Genomic DNA, 17,832 nt, shown 5'->3' with positions numbered 1-17,832 from the left:
CCACGCAGGACTGTTGAGCCCAGAGAACTTCAGTTGGAGGGAACAGTTAGCAGACTTTTCTGCTCAAGGTATGACTAGTCCATTTTCTAACAAGACTGTGTAATGCTAGAAGACTGTCATTTTCCCTCTTGGGGATCGGTAAGCCATTTTCTTAGACTCTTAACAGAATGAAGGGTTATTATGGGCTATACACTGGTTGACACTCTTATGGGCTAAATCGATTGCTTTATTTAAGTTTTTTATGAAATCTAGAGGTGATTTATAAAACTTTTATTGTGGGGGAACGTTTTTAGGCGCCAGGCAGTTGTTTAGACACCTTTCCAGTCAGGAAGGGCCTTTCACTATAGTAGGCAGAGCCTCATTTTCGCGCCATAATTGCGCAGTTTCTTTTGGATGCAGTGCATGCAGCTGCATGTGAGAGGGTCTGGTGATCATTGAAAACGTTCCTAGAAGGCTTAATTTGGTATCGTATAACTCCTAAGGACAGGTGAAGTCGCAGCAAACGCTGTGGCTGGGACTGTAGTGGGGTTAAAAATTGTTATTTGTTTAAACGGCTCCGGTTTCCTCATTTAAGGGGTTAAAACCTTGAAAATTGGGGTGCAATACTTTTAAGGCATTAAGACACTGTGGTGAAAATTTGGTAAAGATTGGACATTTCCTTCATACTTTTTCACACATTCAGAAATAAAGTGTGCTCTGTTTAACATTTAAAGAGACAGTAACGGTTTTGTTTTAAAACGTTTTTTTTTTGCATTATTAGCCTGTTTAAGCCTGTCTAACATGTCTGTACCTTCAGATAGAACATGTTCTGTATGTATGGAGGCCAAGGTGGTCCCCCCTTCAAATGTATGTGATAATTGTGCCATAGCGTCCAGACAAAGTAAGGACAGTACTGTCACATTTAATAAGGTTGCCCAAGATGATTCCTCAAATGAAGGTAGTGGGGATAGTTCATCATCCTCTCCTTCTGTGTCAACACCAGTTATGCCCGCGCAGGTGAACCCTAGTACATCTAGCGCGCCAATGCTTGTTACTATGCAACAATTAACGGCAGTAATGGATAATTCCATAGCTAATATTTTATCCAAAATGCCAGCATTTCAGAGAAAGCGCGATTGCTCAGTTTTAAATACAGTGGAGCAAGAAGGCGCTGACGATAGTTTATCTGTCATACCCTTACACCAGTCAGAAGTGGCAGTGAGGGAGGGTTTGTCGGAGGGAGAACTTTCAGATTCAGGAAGAATCTCTCAACAGGCAGAACCTGACGTTGTGACATTTAAATTTAAGTTAGAGCATCTCTGCGCATTACTTAAGGAAGTGCTATCTACTCTGGATGATTGTGACTCTTTGGTCATTCCAGAAAAATTGTGCAAGATGGACAAATTCTTAGAGGTCCCGGTGCACCCTGATGCCTTCCCGATCCCTATGGCGGACATAGTGAATAAGGAGTGGGAGAGACCAGGCATACCCTTTGTCCCACCTCCTATATTTAAGAAATTGTTCCCCATGGCAGACAGTCCCTAAGGTTGAAGGGGCAGTTTCTACCCTAGCTAAGCGCACGACTATCCCCATTGAGGACAATTGTGCTTTCAAAGATCCTATGGATAAAAAATTGGAGGGTTTGCTTAAAAAGATTTTTGTGCAGCAAGGTTACCTCCTCCAACCAATTTCGTGCATTATTCCTGTCACTACGGCGGCGTGTTTCTGGTTCGATGAACTAGAAAAGTCGCTTAACATGGAGACTCCATATGAGGAAGTCATGGACAGAATTCACGCACTTAAGTTAGCTAATTCATTTATTTTAGATGCCGCTTTGCAATTAGCGAGATTAGTGGCGAAAAATTCAGGGTTTGCAATTGTGGCGCACAGAGCGCTCTGGCTAAAGTCTTGGTCGGCGGATGTATCTTCCAAGACAAAATTGCTTAATATCCCTTTCAAAGGTAAGACCCTTTTTGGGCCGGAATTGAAAGAAATTATTTCAGACATCACTGGGGGAAAGGGCCATGCCCTCCCACAGGATAGGCCTTTCAAGGCTAAGAATAAGTCCAATTTTCGTTCCTTTCGCAATTTCAGGAACGGACCGGCTTCTAACTCTGCAGCCTCCAGACAAGAGGGTAACGCTTCCCAGACTAAACCAGCTTGGAAACCAATGCAAGGCTGGAACAAGGGTAAACAGGCCAAGAAGCCTGCTGCTGCTACCAAGACAGCATGAAGGGGTAGCCCCCGATCCGGGACCGGATCTAGTAGGGGGCAGACTCTCTCTCTTTGCTCAGGCTTGGGCAAGAGATGTTCCGGATCCCTGGGCACTAGAAATAGTGTCTCAGGGTTATCTTCTAGAATTCAAGGAACTACCCCCAAGGGGAAGGTTCCACATTTCGCACTTATCTTCAAACCAAGTAAAGAGACAGGCATTCTTACATTGTGTAGAAGACCTGTTAAAGATGGGAGTGATACACTCAGTTCCAGCTGTGGAACAAGGTCAGGGGTTTTACTCAAACCTGTTTGTAGTTCCCAAAAAAGAGGGAACTTTCAGACCAATTCTGGATTTAAAAATTCTAAACAAATTTCTCAGAGTTCCATCGTTCAAAATGGAAACCATTCGAACAATTTTACCCACAATCCAGGAGGGTCAATATATGACTACCGTGGATTTAAAGGATGCGTACCTACATATTCCTATCCACAAAGATCATCATCAGTTCCTAAGGTTCGCCTTTCTGGACAAACATTATCAGTTCGTGGCTCTTCCATTCGGTTTAGCCACTGCTCCCAGAATTTTCACAAAGGTGCTAGGGTCCCTTCTGGCGGTTCTAAGACCGAGGGGCATTGCAGTGGCACCTTATCTAGACGGCATTTTAATTCAAGCGTCGTCTCTTTCCAAGGCAAAGGCTCATACAGACATTGTTCTAGCCTTTCTCAGATCTCACGGGTGGAAGGTGAACGTAGAAAAGAGTTCCCTGTCTCCGTCAACAAGATTTCCCTTTTTGGGAACAATAATAGATTCTTTAGAAATGAAGATCTTTCTGACAGAAGTCAGAAAATCAAAGCTTCTAAACGCTTGTCAAGTTCTTCACTCTATTCTGCAGCCTTCCATAGCTCAGTGCATGGAAGTAGTAGGGTTGATGGTTGCAGCAATGGACATAGTTCCTTTTGCTCGAATTCATCTAAGACCATTACAACTGTGCATGCTCAATCAGTGGAATGGGGACTATGCAGACTTGTCTCCAAAGATTCAAGTAGACCAGATGACCAGAGACTCACTCCGTTGCTGGTTGACCCAGGATCACCTGTCTCAGGGAATGAGTTTCCGCAGACCAGAGTGGGTCATTGTCACGACCGACGCCAGTCTATTAGGCTGGGGCGCGGTCTGGGATTCCCTGAAAGCTCAGGGTCTATGGTCTCGGGAAGAGTCTCTTCTCCCGATAAACATCCTGGAACTGAGAGCGATATTCAATGCTCTCCGGGCTTGGCCTCAACTAGCGAAGGCCGGATTCATAAGATTCCACTCAGACAACATGACGACTGTAGCTTACATCAACCATCAGGGAGGAACAAAGAGTTCCTTGGCGATGAGAGAGGTATCCAAGATCATCAAATGGGCGGAGGATCACTCCTGCCATCTATCTGCAATTCACATCCCAGGGGTAGACAACTGGGAGGCGGATTATCTGAGTCGTCAGACTTTCCATCCGGGGGAGTGGGAACTCCACCCGGAGGTATTTGCCCAGTTGACTCAATTATGGGGCATTCCAGACATGGATCTGATGGCGTCTCGTCAGAACTTCAAGGTTCCTTGCTACGGGTCCAGATCCAGGGATCCCAAGGCGACTCTAGTGGATGCATTAGTGGCGCCTTGGTCGTTCAACCTAGCTTATGTGTTTCCACCGTTCCCTCTCCTTCCCAGGCTCGTAGCCAGGATCAAACAGGAGAAGGCCTCAGTGATTCTGATAGCTCCTGCGTGGCCACGCAGGACTTGGTATGCAGACCTGGTGAATATGTCATCGGCTCCACCATGGAAGCTACCTTTGAGACAGGATCTTCTAGTACAAGGTCCATTCGAACATCCAAATCTAGTCTCTCTGCAGCTGACTGCTTGGAAATTGAACGCTTGATTTTATCCAAGCGTGGGTTTTCAAATTCAGTGATAAATACTCTGGTCCAAGCCAGAAAACCTGTGACTAGAAAGATTTACCATAAAATATGGAAAAAAATAACATAATTTATGTAAGAACTTACCTGATAAATTAATTTCTTTCATATTAGCAAGAGTCCATGAGCTAGTGACGTATGGGATATACATTCCTACCAGGAGGGGCAAAGTTTCCCAAACCTCAAAATGCCTATAAATACACCCCTCACCACACCCACAAATCAGTTTAACGAATAGCCAAGAAGTGGGGTGATAAAAAAAAAGTGCGAAAGCATATAAAATAAGGAATTGGAATAGTTGTGCTTTATACAAAAAAATCATAACCACCAAAAAGGGTGGGCCTCATGGACTCTTGCTAATATGAAAGAAATGAATTTATCAGGTAAGTTCTTACATAAATTATGTTTTCTTTCATGTAATTAGCAAGAGTCCATGAGCTAGTGACGTATGGGATAATGACTACCCAAGATGTGGATCTTTCCATGCAAGAGTCACTAGAGAGGGAGGGATAAAATAAAGACAGCCAATTCCTGCTGAAAATAATCCACACCCAAAATAAAGTTTAATGAAAACATAAGCAGAAGATTCAAACTGAAACCGCTGCCTGAAGTACTTTTCTACCAAAAACTGCTTCAGAAGAAGAAAACACATCAAAATGGTAGAATTTAGTAAAAGTATGCAAAGAGGACCAAGTTGCTGCTTTGCAAATCTGATCAACCGAAGCCTCATTCCTAAACGCCCAGGAAGTAGAAACTGACCTAGTAGAATGAGCTGTAATGCTTTGAGGGGGAGTTTTACCCGACTCGACATAAGCATGGTGAATTAAGGATTTCAACCAAGATGCCAAAGAAATGGCAGAAGCTTTCTGACCTTTTCTAGAACCGGAAAAGATGACAAATAGACTAGAAGTCTTTCGGAAAGACTTAGTATCCTCAACATAATATTTCAAAGCTCTAACAACATCCAAAGAATGCAATGATTTCTCCTTAGAATTCTTAGGATTAGGACATAATGAAGGAACCACAATTTCTCTACTAATGTTGTTGGAATTCACAACCTTAGGTAAAAATTCAAAAGAAGTTCGCAACACCGCCTTATCCTGATGAAAAATCAGAAAAGGAGACTCACAAGAAAGAGCAGATAATTCAGAGACTCTTCTGGCAGAAGAGATGGCCAAAAGGAACAAAACTTTCCAAGAAAGTAATTTAATGTCCAACGAATGCATGGGTTCAAAAGGAGGAACTTGAAGAGCCCTCAGAACCAAATTCAAACTCCAAGGAGGAGAAATAGACTTAATGACAGGCTTTATACGAACCAAAGCTTGTACAAAACAATGAATATCAGGAAGATTAGCAATCTTTCTGTGAAAAAGAACAGAAAGAGCAGAGATTTGTCCTTTCAAGGAACTGGCGGACAAACCTTTATCTAAACCATCCTGAAGAAACTGTAAAATTCTCGGAATTCTAAAAGAATGCCAGGAAAAATGATGAGAAAGACACCAAGAAATATGTCTTCCAGACTCTATAATATATCTCTCTAGATACAGATTTACGAGCCTGTAACATAGTATTAATCACAGAGTCAGAGAAACCTCTTTGACCAAGGATCAAGCGTTCAATCTCCATACCTTTAAATTTAAGGATTTGAGATCCTGATGGAAGAATGGACCTTGCGACAGAAGGTCTGGTCTTAACGGAAGAGTTCACGGCTGGCAAGAGGCCATCCGGACAAGATCCGCATACCAAAACCTGTGAGGCCATGCTGGAGCTACCAGCAGAACAAACTAGCATTCCTTCAGAATCTTGGAGATTACTCTTGGAAGAAGAACTAGAGGCGGAAAGATATAGGCAGGATGATACTTCCAAGGAAGTGGATAATGCATCCACTGCCTCCGCCTGAGGATCCCGGGATCTGGACAGATACCTGGGAAGTTTCTTGTTTAGATGAGAAGCCATCAGATCTATTTCTGGGAGTTCCCACATTTGAACAATCTGAAGAAATACCTCTGGGTGAAGAGACCATTCGCCCGGATGCAACGTTTGGCGACTGAGATAATCTGCTTTCCAATTGTCTATACCTGGGATATTAACCGCAGAGATTAGACAGGAGCTGGATTCCGCCCAAACCAGAATTTGAGATACTTCTTTCATAGCCAGAGGACTGTGAGTCCCTCCTTGATGATTGATGTATGCCACAGTTGTGACATTGTCTGTCTGAAAACAAATGAACGACTCTCTCTTCAGAAGAGGCCAAGACTGAAGAGCTCTGAAAAATTGCACGGAGTTCCAAAATATTGATTGGTAATCTCACCTCCTGAGATTCCCAAACCCCTTGTGCCGTCAGAGACCCCCACTGAAGACTGAGCAAGTACCAAGATATCGTCCAAATAAGGAAATACCACAATACCCTGTTCTCTGATTACAGACAGAAGGGCACCGAGAACCTTTGTAAAAATTCTTGTGGCTGTAGCTAGGCCAAACGGCAGAGCCACAAACTGGTAATGCTTGTCCAGGAAAGAGAATCTCAGGAACTGATAGTGAGCTGGATGAATCGGAATATGCAGATATGCATCCTGTAAATCTATTGTAGACATATAATGCCCTTGCTGAACAAAAGGCAAGATAGTCCTTACAGTTACCATTTTGAATGTTGGTATCCTTACATAACGATTCAATATTTTTTAGATCCAGAACTGGTCTGAAGGAATTCTCCTTCTTGGGTACAACGAAGAGATTCGAATAAAACCCCAGCCCCTGTTCCAAAATTGGAACTGGCATAATTACTCCAGCCAACTCTAGATCTGAAACACATTTCAGAAATGCTTGAGTTTTCACTGGATTTACTGGGACACGGGAAAGAAAAAATCTCTTTGCAGGAGGTCTTATCTTGAAACCAATTCTGTACCCTTCTGAAACAATGTTCTGAATCCAAAGATTGTGAACAGAATTGATCCAAATTTCTTTGAAAAAACGTAATCTGCCCCCTACCAGCTGAGCTGGAATGAGGGCCGCACCTTCATGTGGACTTAGAAGCTGGCTTTGCTTTTCTGGAAGTCTTGGATTTATTCCAGACTGGAGATGGTTTCCAAACTGAAACTGCTCCTGAGGATGAAGGATCAGGCTTTTGTTCTTTGTTGAAACGAAAGGAACGAAAACGATTATTAGCCCTGTTTTTACCTTTAGATTTTTTATCCTGTGGTAAAAAAGTTCCTTTCCCACCAGTAACAGTTGAGATAATAGAATCCAACTGAGAACCAAATAATTTATTACCCTGGAAAGAAAGGGAAAGTAGAGTCGATTTAGAAGATATATCAGCATTCCAAGTTTTAAGCCATAAAGCTCTTCTAGCTAAAATAGCTAGAGACATAAACCTGACATCAACTCTGATAATATCAAAAATGGCATCACAGATAAAATTATTAGCATGTTGAAGAATAATAATAATATTATGAGAATCATGATCTGTTACTTGTTGCGCTAAAGTTTCCAACTCAAAAAGTTGAAGCTGCAGCAACATCAGCCAATGATATAGCAGGTCTAAGAAGATTACCTGAACACAGATAAGCTTTTCTTAGAAAGGATTCAATTTTACTATCTAAAGGATCCTTAAACGAAGTACCATCTGCCGTAGGAATAGTAGTACGTTTAGCAAGGGTAGAAATAGCCCCATCAACTTTAGGGATTTTGTCCCAAAACTCTAATCTGTCGGATGGTACAGGATATAATTGCTTAAAACGTTTAGAAGGAGTAAATGAATTACACAAATTATTCCATTCTCTGGAAATTACTTCAGAAATAGCACCAGGAACAGGAAAAACTTCTGGAATGACCACAGGAGATCTAAAGACCTTGTCTAAACGTTTAGATTTAGTATCAAGAGGACCAGAATCCTCAATTTCTAATGCAACTAGGACTTCTTTAAGTAAAGAACGGATAAATTCCATTTTAAATAAATATGACGATTTATCAGCATCAACCTCTGAGACAGAATCCTCTGTATCAGAAGAATCATTAGAATCAGAATGATGATGTTCATTTAAAAATTCATCTGTATAAAGAGAAGTTTTAAAGACTTTTTATGTTTACCAGAAGGAGGAATAACAGACATAGCCTTCTTAATGGATTCAGAAACAAAATCTCTTATGTTATCAGGAACACTCTGAACATTAGATGTTGATGGAACTGCAACAGGTAATGGTACTTTACTAAAGGAAATATTTTCTGCATTAACAAGTTTGTCATGACATTGAATACAAACAACAGCTGGAGGAACAACTACCAAAAGTTTACAGCAGATACACTTAGCTTTGGTAGTTCCAGCACCAGGCAGCGATTTTCCAGTAGTATCTTCTGACTCAGTTGCAACGTGGGACATCTTGCAATATGTAATAGAAAAAACAACATATAAAGCAAAATTGATCAAATTCCTTAAATGACAGTTTCAGGAATGGGAAAAAATGCCAGTGAACAAGCTTCTAGCAACCAGAAGCAACAAAAAATGAGACTTAATAAAGTGGAGACAAAATTGACGCCCACATTATTTGGCGCCTAAATGCTATTAGCGCCAAAAATGACGCCACATCCGGAACGCCTTTGGCGCGAAAAAACGTCAAAAATGACGCAACTTCCGGCGACACGTATGACGCCGGAAATAGAAAAAAAAATTCGCGCCAAGAATGATGCAATAAAATGAAGCATTTTCAGCCCCCGCGAGCCTAACAGCCCACAGGGAAAAAGTCAAATTTTTAAGGTAAGATAAAAATTATATATTCAAATGCATTATCCCAAATATGAAACTGACTGTCTGAAATAAGGAAATGTTGAACATCCTGAGTCAAGGCAAATAAATGTTTGAATACATATATTTAGAACTTTATAAAAAAGTGCCCAACCATAGCTTTAGAGTGTCACAGAAAATAAGACTTACTTACCCCAGGACACTCATCTACATGTTGTAGAAAGCCAAACCAGTACTGAAACGAAAATCAGCAGAGGTAATGGTATAAATATAAGAGTATATCGTCGATCTGAAAAGGGAGGTAAGAGATGAATCTCTACGACCGATAACAGAGAACCCATGAAATAGACCCCGTAGAAGGAGATCATTGAATTCAAACAGGCAATACTCTCCTCACATCCCTCTGACATTCACTGCACGCTGAGAGGAAAACCGGGCTCCAACCTGCTGCGGAGCGCATATCAACGTAGAATCTAGCACAAACTTACTTCACCACCTCCATAGGAGGCAAAGTTTGTAAAACTGATTTGTGGGTGTGGTGAGGGGTGTATTTATAGGCATTTTGAGGTTTGGGAAACTTTGCCCCTCCTGGTAGGAATGTATATCCCATACGTCACTAGCTCATGGACTCTTGCTAATTACATGAAAGAAATATCTGTTGGTGTGAATCCAAGGGATTCTCCTGGAGTAAGATTAAAATTCCTAAGATCCTCTCCTTTCTCCAAGAAGGTTTGGATTAGGGATTGTCAGCGAGTTCTCTAAAAGGACAGATTTCTGCTTTATCTGTCTTGTTACACAAACGACTGGCAGCTGTGCCAGATGTACAAGCTTTTGTACAGGCTTTGGTCAGATTCAAGCCTGTTTACAGACCCATGACTCCTCCTTGGAGTCTAAATTTAGTTCTTTCAGTTCTTCAAGGGGTTCCGTTTGAACCTTTGCATTCCATAGATATCAAGTTACTATCTTGGAAAGTTCTGTTTTTGGTTGCTATTTCTTCTGCTAGAAGAGTTTCTGAATTATCTGCTTTGCAGTGTAATCCACCCTATCTGGTGTTCCATTCAGATAAGGTCATTTTGCGTACTAAGCCTGGTTTTCTTCCGAAAGTTGTTTCTAACAGGAATATTAACCAGGAAATAGTTGGTCCTTCTCTGTGTCCGAATCCAGTTTCAAAGAAGGAACGTTTGTTGCACAATTTAGATGTAGTTCGTGCTTTAAAGTTCTATTTAGAAGCAACTAAGGATTTTAGACAAACCTCATCTTTGTTTGTCGTTTACTCTGGTAAGAGGAGAGGACAAAAAGCTACTGCTATCTCTCTTTCTTTCTGGCTGAAAAGCATTATCCGATTGGCTTATGAGACTGCCGGACGGCAGCCTCCTGAACGAATCACAGCTCACTCCACTAGGGGCTGTGGCTTCCACATGGGCCTTCAAGAACGAGGCTTCTGTTGATCAGATATGTAAGGCAGCGACTTGGTCTTCTCTGCACACTTTTGCCAAATTCTACAAATTTGATACTTTTGCTTCTTCGGAGGCTGTTTTTGGGAGAAAGGTTTTGCAAGCCGTGGTGCCTTCCGTTTAGGTAACCTGATTTGCTCCCTCCCTTCATCCGTGTCCTAAAGCTTTGGTATTGGTTCCCACAAGTAATGGATGACGCCGTGGACCAGACACACCAATGTTGGAGAAAACAGAATTTATGCTTACCTGATAAATTACTTTCTCCAACGGTGTGTCCGGTCCACGGCCCGTCCTGGTTTTTTAATCAGGTTTGAAAAATTTCTCTCTCTATACACTAGTCACCACGGCACCCTATAGTTTCTCCTTTTTTTCTCCTAACCGTCGGTCGAATGACTGGGGGGGCGGAGCCTGAGGAGGGGCTATATGGACAGCTGTTGCTGTGCTCTTTACCATTTCCTGTTGGGGAAGAGAATATTTCCGATTGGAATATATCTAGGGAGAGAGAGAGCGCTGAAACAATTCACCTCAAAGTATACAGGTTGATATCAAAAAATCCCCAGATAAATTGATGATTGAAATCTATGTAAATAGTCTTCCTGCGCTAAAGGCCAGATTATGTGGACCTAAAGCTAAAACATTTGAGGTGACACTGAATAGATGGAAATGATCACTCAGGACATAAAATATGTTAAATATGAGCTAATATTTATTATTAATAAAAGAGATGATTAAAATATTTTCTTTGAAAATTTATTAGTAAAATAATTTTTTTTAAATTTTTTTTAAAAAAATGATTAAAAATAGAATTTAATTGAATTTTGTATTAAAAAGCTGATATAATAATGTTTTTCAGCAAAAATAACAGAGGCAAAAAAGATGAAAAGAAAAGATATAAGTGAGGTGAGTGTACTGAGCAGAGGATATAGTTAGTATACACAGCACATTTAGTTAGTATGTTAGTATAGTTAGTGAGGTTATTCAAACAACAGATGCGGTTAATATACAGCAAGTGTAATGAGTGCAGTGGATTTGATTGAGGTTAAAGTGTAAACTAAAAATGGGTCAGCTAAAGGTGTATAAGCTCAAGTGGTGTGTGCTAAAAGTGGTGTGTGCTAAAAATGTATTATAAATTAAAATTATGTCAAAATAAACAGCTATAAAATAAATATACCTTAAATTCATCAAGTGGACAGTTGTGCAAAAAAGCAATGTAAATGAAACTTAGCTAAAAAATAAAGTTAAATATTAAAGTTAAATAGAGCTAGGTTAATAAGGCAAAGTTAGTACAACTAAAACAGCGTAACTAAAATTTAGTATTAAAAATTGCCATTTCAAACACAATTGTGATAGAACTGTAAAATGAAAGTTCTTTTCTGTGCACAGATAAAGAGTGTTGGCATATGCAAAATGTTGGGCAAGTGAAATTTTCAGTGCCGTCTCCTTTTTATGTTAAAAGTACCTTGTGAGATCAGACTCACAGTCTTTTTTGTAATTCAATCCTATGGTAAAATCAAATGAAGTAATCCAAAGTTCAGGTAATACCAGGTTACCTTAAGCTGCTTTTCTTCAAGAAGCATCTGTCAGGTTGTTAATATAGTACCTTGTTTCTTCCTTGTCCTTTGTGGTAAAGCCAGGTTACCACTATGAATTTCAAGCCGCATACAGGGCTGGTGTGGCGTTAATGTGGTGCTTCCGCGTCTGGAAGCAGAGTAGTTCTCGTCTGGTCTTTTTCTTGATGATGGTAGTCTGACGTCACAGACTACGGTGGCTCAAATTGGCCAAAAAGAAGTAACGCGTTTCGGTCGTGGACCTTTCTCAAACTTCTGTGAGAAGTTTGAGAAAGGTCCACGACCGAAACGCGTTACTTCTTTTTGGCCCAATTTGAGCCACCGTAGTCTGTGACGTCAGACTACCATCATCAAGAAAAGACCAGACGAGAACTACTCTGCTTCCAGACGCGGAAGCACCACATTAACGCCACACCAGCCCTGTATGCGGCTTGAAATTCATAGTGGTAACCTGGCTTTACCACAAAGGACAAGGAAAGAAACAAGGTACTATATTAACAACCTGACAGATGCTTCCTTGAAGAAAAGCAGCTTAAGGTAACCTGGTATTACCTGAACTTTGGATTACTTCATTTGATTTTACCATAGGATTGAATTACAAAAAAGACTGTGAGTCTGATCTCACAAGGTACTTTTAACATAAAAAGGAGACGGCACTGAAATTTCACTTGCCCAACATTTTGCATATGCCAACACTCTTTATCTGTGCACAGAAAAGAACTTTCATTTTACAGTTCTATCACAATTGTGTTTGAAATGGCAATTTTTAATACTAAATTTTAGTTACGCTGTTTTAGTTGTACTAACTTTGCCTTATTAACCTAGCCTCTATTTAACTTTAATATTTACTTTATTTTTTAGCTAAGTTTCATTTACATTGCTTTTTTGCACAACTGTCCACTTGATGAATTTAGGTATATTTATTTTATAGCTGTTTATTTGACATAATTTTAATTTATAATACATTTTTAGCACACACCACTTTTAGCACACACCACTTGAGCTTATACACCTTTAGCTGACCCATTTTTAGTTTACACTTTAACCTCAATCAAATCCACTGCACTCATTACACTTGCTGTATATTAACCGCATCTGTTGTTTTGAATAACCTCACTAACTATACTAACATACTAACTAAATGTGCTGTGTATACTAACTATATCCTCTGCTCAGTACACTCACCTCACTTATATCTTTTCTTTTCATCTTTTTTGCCTCTGTTATTTTTGCTGAAAAACATTATTATATCAGCTTTTTAATACAAAATTCAATTAAATTCTATTTTTAATCATTTTTTTAAAAAAAATTTAAAAAAATTATTTTACTAATAAATTTTCAAAGAAAATATTTTAATCATCTCTTTTATTAATAATAAATATTAGCTCATATTTAACATATTTTATGTCCTGAGTGATCATTTCCATCTATTCAGTGTCACCTCAAATGTTTTAGCTTTAGGTCCACATAATCTGGCCTTTAGCGCAGGAAGACTATTTACATAGAAGAGAATATTCCCACAAGTAATGGATGACGCCGTGGACCGGACACACCGTTTGAGAAAGTAATTTATCAGGTAAGCATAAATTCTGTTTTCCCTGCAAGCAAGGATTGGGGTCTAGCTGTATCCATGTCAATCTTTTGAGTAAGAGTAGTGGTGGCTTTTAGCAGTTAAAAGACAGCGAGGAAGTCTTTGCTTTACTTTTAACACCTTGCTACCCCTTTGCATAACACAAACACTTAAGTTTTTCACTTTTATACATTATGATATGCTATACACTCACTATGAGTTTACTTTAATCTCTAAATCACTTAACGCTCTGACCAAAACAATAATCTAACAACTGGTAGAAAAATACATCAATTTAATAACTGTAGCTCTAAAAATAACATTTACACATGTGAATTAAGAGACAGTGACACACTCTATATAGAATACTCATATGTCTATCAAACAAGTCTGTCATTTTAAAACCAGCCCAAAATCTGAGGGCTATGATTGGCTGTATGCTAATTAGGAGGCGGACTGTCATAAAAAGCCAGAAACCCGGCGAAACATGTCAAGGGAGGAGAGCGAGCTGATGGGAGCTCTGTTAATATTTTAAAAAGACTTGCTAGTAGTAATCAGTGGGTTTATTTGCCGCTAGGGTACTAATTGAAGCCTATACACTAAGTTCATTATGAATAGCCGAATCTTACCTAACAGATTGAGCGAAACTTTAGTGTGATTCATTGTATAAATCCGAGGCAATACATTCGCTTATGACTTAATATGCAAGGATATTTTAATGGCTGGTAGCAATGAACTATATATATATATATATATATATATATATATATATACTGTATACGGAACCTCCTGGCTAATATTTCAAGTTATTTAGTAAAATTCCTGCTTTAACTTAATGCGCTCACAGTCATTGAAAGCTCCATTATAATGATACATTAGTAGTACCGCACTGTTATTTAAATACTAAGTTAACACTCTCAATATTGAGTGTGAAGAACAATATGTATCAATTGTGTTTAGCGTTACTACCATAACAAATAATTTAAGCTATTATGTTTTAATATATGACTGACTTATAACCGAGTGATTTATGCTAACTTCCTATATACCAAACGGAAGTTCTGCTCTTCAATCAATATACTCAATAGCATCTAAACAGGCAGGGATCTAACTATATGTATCCGTGAATATGCCTATTAGTAATCAAAGTAAGTGGGCACAAGGCTTTATTTTTGGTATTATTATATATCGGCCTCTCCCAGGTAGATATTAAGTAGAGCTATATAATCTAACCTAGCCACCAGTGCAATACTTTACCTTCTAGTATGGTAGCATAACATACAGGCCAAGCATTTAGCCTGAAAATGTGCATCACTACATTTAATTTACTTGTATCTAATATCACTATTTAAACACAAGGGTTAAGTGGGAACAACAGTAACAATTCTATGCTGATATTTATGCAGACTCAAACCTGCAAATGGTTATTACAAATGCATAAACATTACTAGTCCATGTGCAATTTATGATATTCCCATCAGATGTGTCACTAGCCTTTAGTAGAGATGCGTCACAGTTATAAACCCTTTTACATTTAACACAAATCGGATACCTTTGTAATTATATTTACAATATTACCACCTGAGGTTCTGTACTTTATATTTACTTTGCTGCTCAGAGCCAGTGGCTGATATTTCTATTAGGCACCCAGTGATCTCCCGGATTTATACCAGTTATCGAACTGGACTTGTTACTGCCAGCATTTTAGTTTTAACAATACACCCATTGTTTTAAACACGTTCTGATAAAGATTTACATTTTAATTTGTGTGACTTTTTTTCTAAACTCCATTTTATGTGAGGGTCTTAACTGAGTGCTTATACAGTATCAATTTTTTTTTGTTCAGTTTCTTTAACTGACTGCCAATCAATCTTGTAAAGCTTAGATTTAGAAGAAACATCCGCTAACCAAGATTTAAACCCTAGCGCTCTACACTCCAAAATTGCGAAACCAGATATTTTGGCCCCCAACTTAATGACCTGTAAAGGGCTACTCTTGGAGTAAAAGGGACTCAGACAAAGCATCAAACCAATAAGCTGCTGCACTTGTCACAGTAGCAATACACACCGCTGGTTGCCATTTCAACCCCTGATGAATATACATCTTCTTTAAGAAAGCATCCAGCTTCTTGTCCATAGGGTCTTTGAAAGAGCAACTATCCTCAATGGGAATAGTAGTCGTCTTGCCCAGTGTATCATTTTTGTACCATTGTATCCAGGGGCATAGACTGGGAGCAAGCCTCATGTTATTTAAACGGTACATAGATGACATTATAATAGTGTGGAGAGGTAGCGAAGAAAGTCTGACATCCTTATTTGAAGATATGAATTATAATGATTTAAACTTGAAGTTCACATACTCACTAAGTAAACAAATGATTACATTTCTCGATTTAGACATATGTGAAACAGGGTTGAATTGGTTACTTAAAAATCATTTCAAAACAATAGATGCGAATAATTACATTCCAACACATAGCTGCCATCTGAAACGTTGGATAGACAACATCCCCAAGGGACAGTTCCTTAGAATAAGGCGTAATTGTTTTAAACTTTTAGACTTAACTCACAAGTAGAAATCCTAGAAAGTACGGCTAGATTTAGAGTTCTGCGGCCAAAAGGGGTGCGTTAGCTACGCAATGCTTTTTTTCTCCCGCACCTTTTAATACCGCTGGGTTTTCAGTGCGTTAGGCTCCAAAAAAGGGAGCGTAGAGCATAATTTAACGCCACTAGCAACTCTCGATACCAGCGGTGCTTACGGACGCGGCCATCTTAAAAAACGTGCTTGTGCACGATTCCCCCTATAGGAAACAATGGGGCAGTTTGAGCTGAAAAAAAAACCTAACACCTGCAAAAAAAAGCAGCATTCAGCTCCTAACGTAGCCCCATGTTTTCTATGGGGAAACACTTCCTACGTCTGCACCTAACACTAACATGTACCACGAGTCTAAACAACCCTAACCTTACACTTATTAACCCCTAATCTGCCGACGACCGCTATCGCTGACACCTGCATATTTGTTTTAACCCCTAATCTGCTGCTCCGTACACCGCCGCTACCTACATTAAACCTATGTACCCCTAATCTGCTGCCCCTAACACCGCCGACCCCTATATTATATTTATTAACCCCTAATCTGGACCCCCACAACGTCGCCTCACCTACCTACAATAATTAACCCCTAATCTGCCGACCGAACCGCACGCTACTATAATAAATGTATTTACCCCTAATCCTCCTCAGCTCCCGCCTCCAATAACCCTATAATAAATAGTATTAACCCCTAATCTGCCCTCCTAACAGTTGCCGACACCTAACTTCAAACATTAACCCTAATCTGCCGACCGGAGCTCACCGCTATTCTAATAAATTTTTTAACTCCTAAGAGCTAAGTCTAACCCTAACACCCCCCTAAGTTAAATATAATTTGTATCTAACAAAAATAAATTAACTCTTATTAAATAAATTAATCCTATTTAAAAATAAATACTTACCTGTAAAATAAACCCTAATATAGCTACAATATAAATTATAATCATATTGTAGCCTATTTAGGATTAAGATTTATTTTACAGGTACAACTTTGTAATTATTTTAACTAGGTAACTATTAAATAGTTAATAACTATTTAATAGTTACCTAGTTAAAATAATTACAAAATTACCTGTAAAATAAATCCTAACCTAAGTTACAATTAAACCTAACACTACACTATCAATAAATTAATTAAATACAATACCTACAAATAAATACAATTAAATAAACTAACTAAAGTGCAAAAAATAAAAAATAACTAAGTTACAAAAAATAAAAAATATTTACAAACATTAGAAAAATATTACAACAATTTTAAACTAATTACACCTACTCTAAGCCCCCTAATAAAATAACAAAGACCACCCCCAAATAAAAAAATGCCCTACCCTATTCTAAATTAAAAAAGTTCAAAGCTCTTTTAACCTTACCAGCCCTGAAAAGGGCCATTTGCGGGGCATGCCCCAAATAATTCAGCTCTTTTGCCTGTAAAAAAAAAAAACATACATAACCCCCCCCAACTTTACAACCCACCAACCCACATACCCCTAATCTAACCCAAACCCCCCTTAAATAAACCTAACACTAAGCCCCTGAAGATCTTCCTACCTTATCTTCACCATGCCAGGTTACCGATCGCTCCAGGCTCCGAAATCTTCATCCAAGCCCAAGCGGGGGCTGGCGATCCATAATCCGGCTGAAATCTTCTATGAAGCGTCGGCTGAAGAGGTCCAGAAGAGGCTCCAAAGTCTTCATCCTATCCGGGAAGAAGAGGAGATCCGGACCGGCAACCATCTTGATCCAAGCGGCATCTTCTAT

The sequence above is a fragment of the Bombina bombina genome, chromosome 6, assembly GCF_027579735.1.
Source record: "Bombina bombina isolate aBomBom1 chromosome 6, aBomBom1.pri, whole genome shotgun sequence".
NCBI lineage: Eukaryota > Metazoa > Chordata > Amphibia > Anura > Bombinatoridae > Bombina > Bombina bombina.
The sequence above is the reverse complement of the archived record's forward strand: the minus strand, read 5'-3'. Positions refer to the sequence as shown.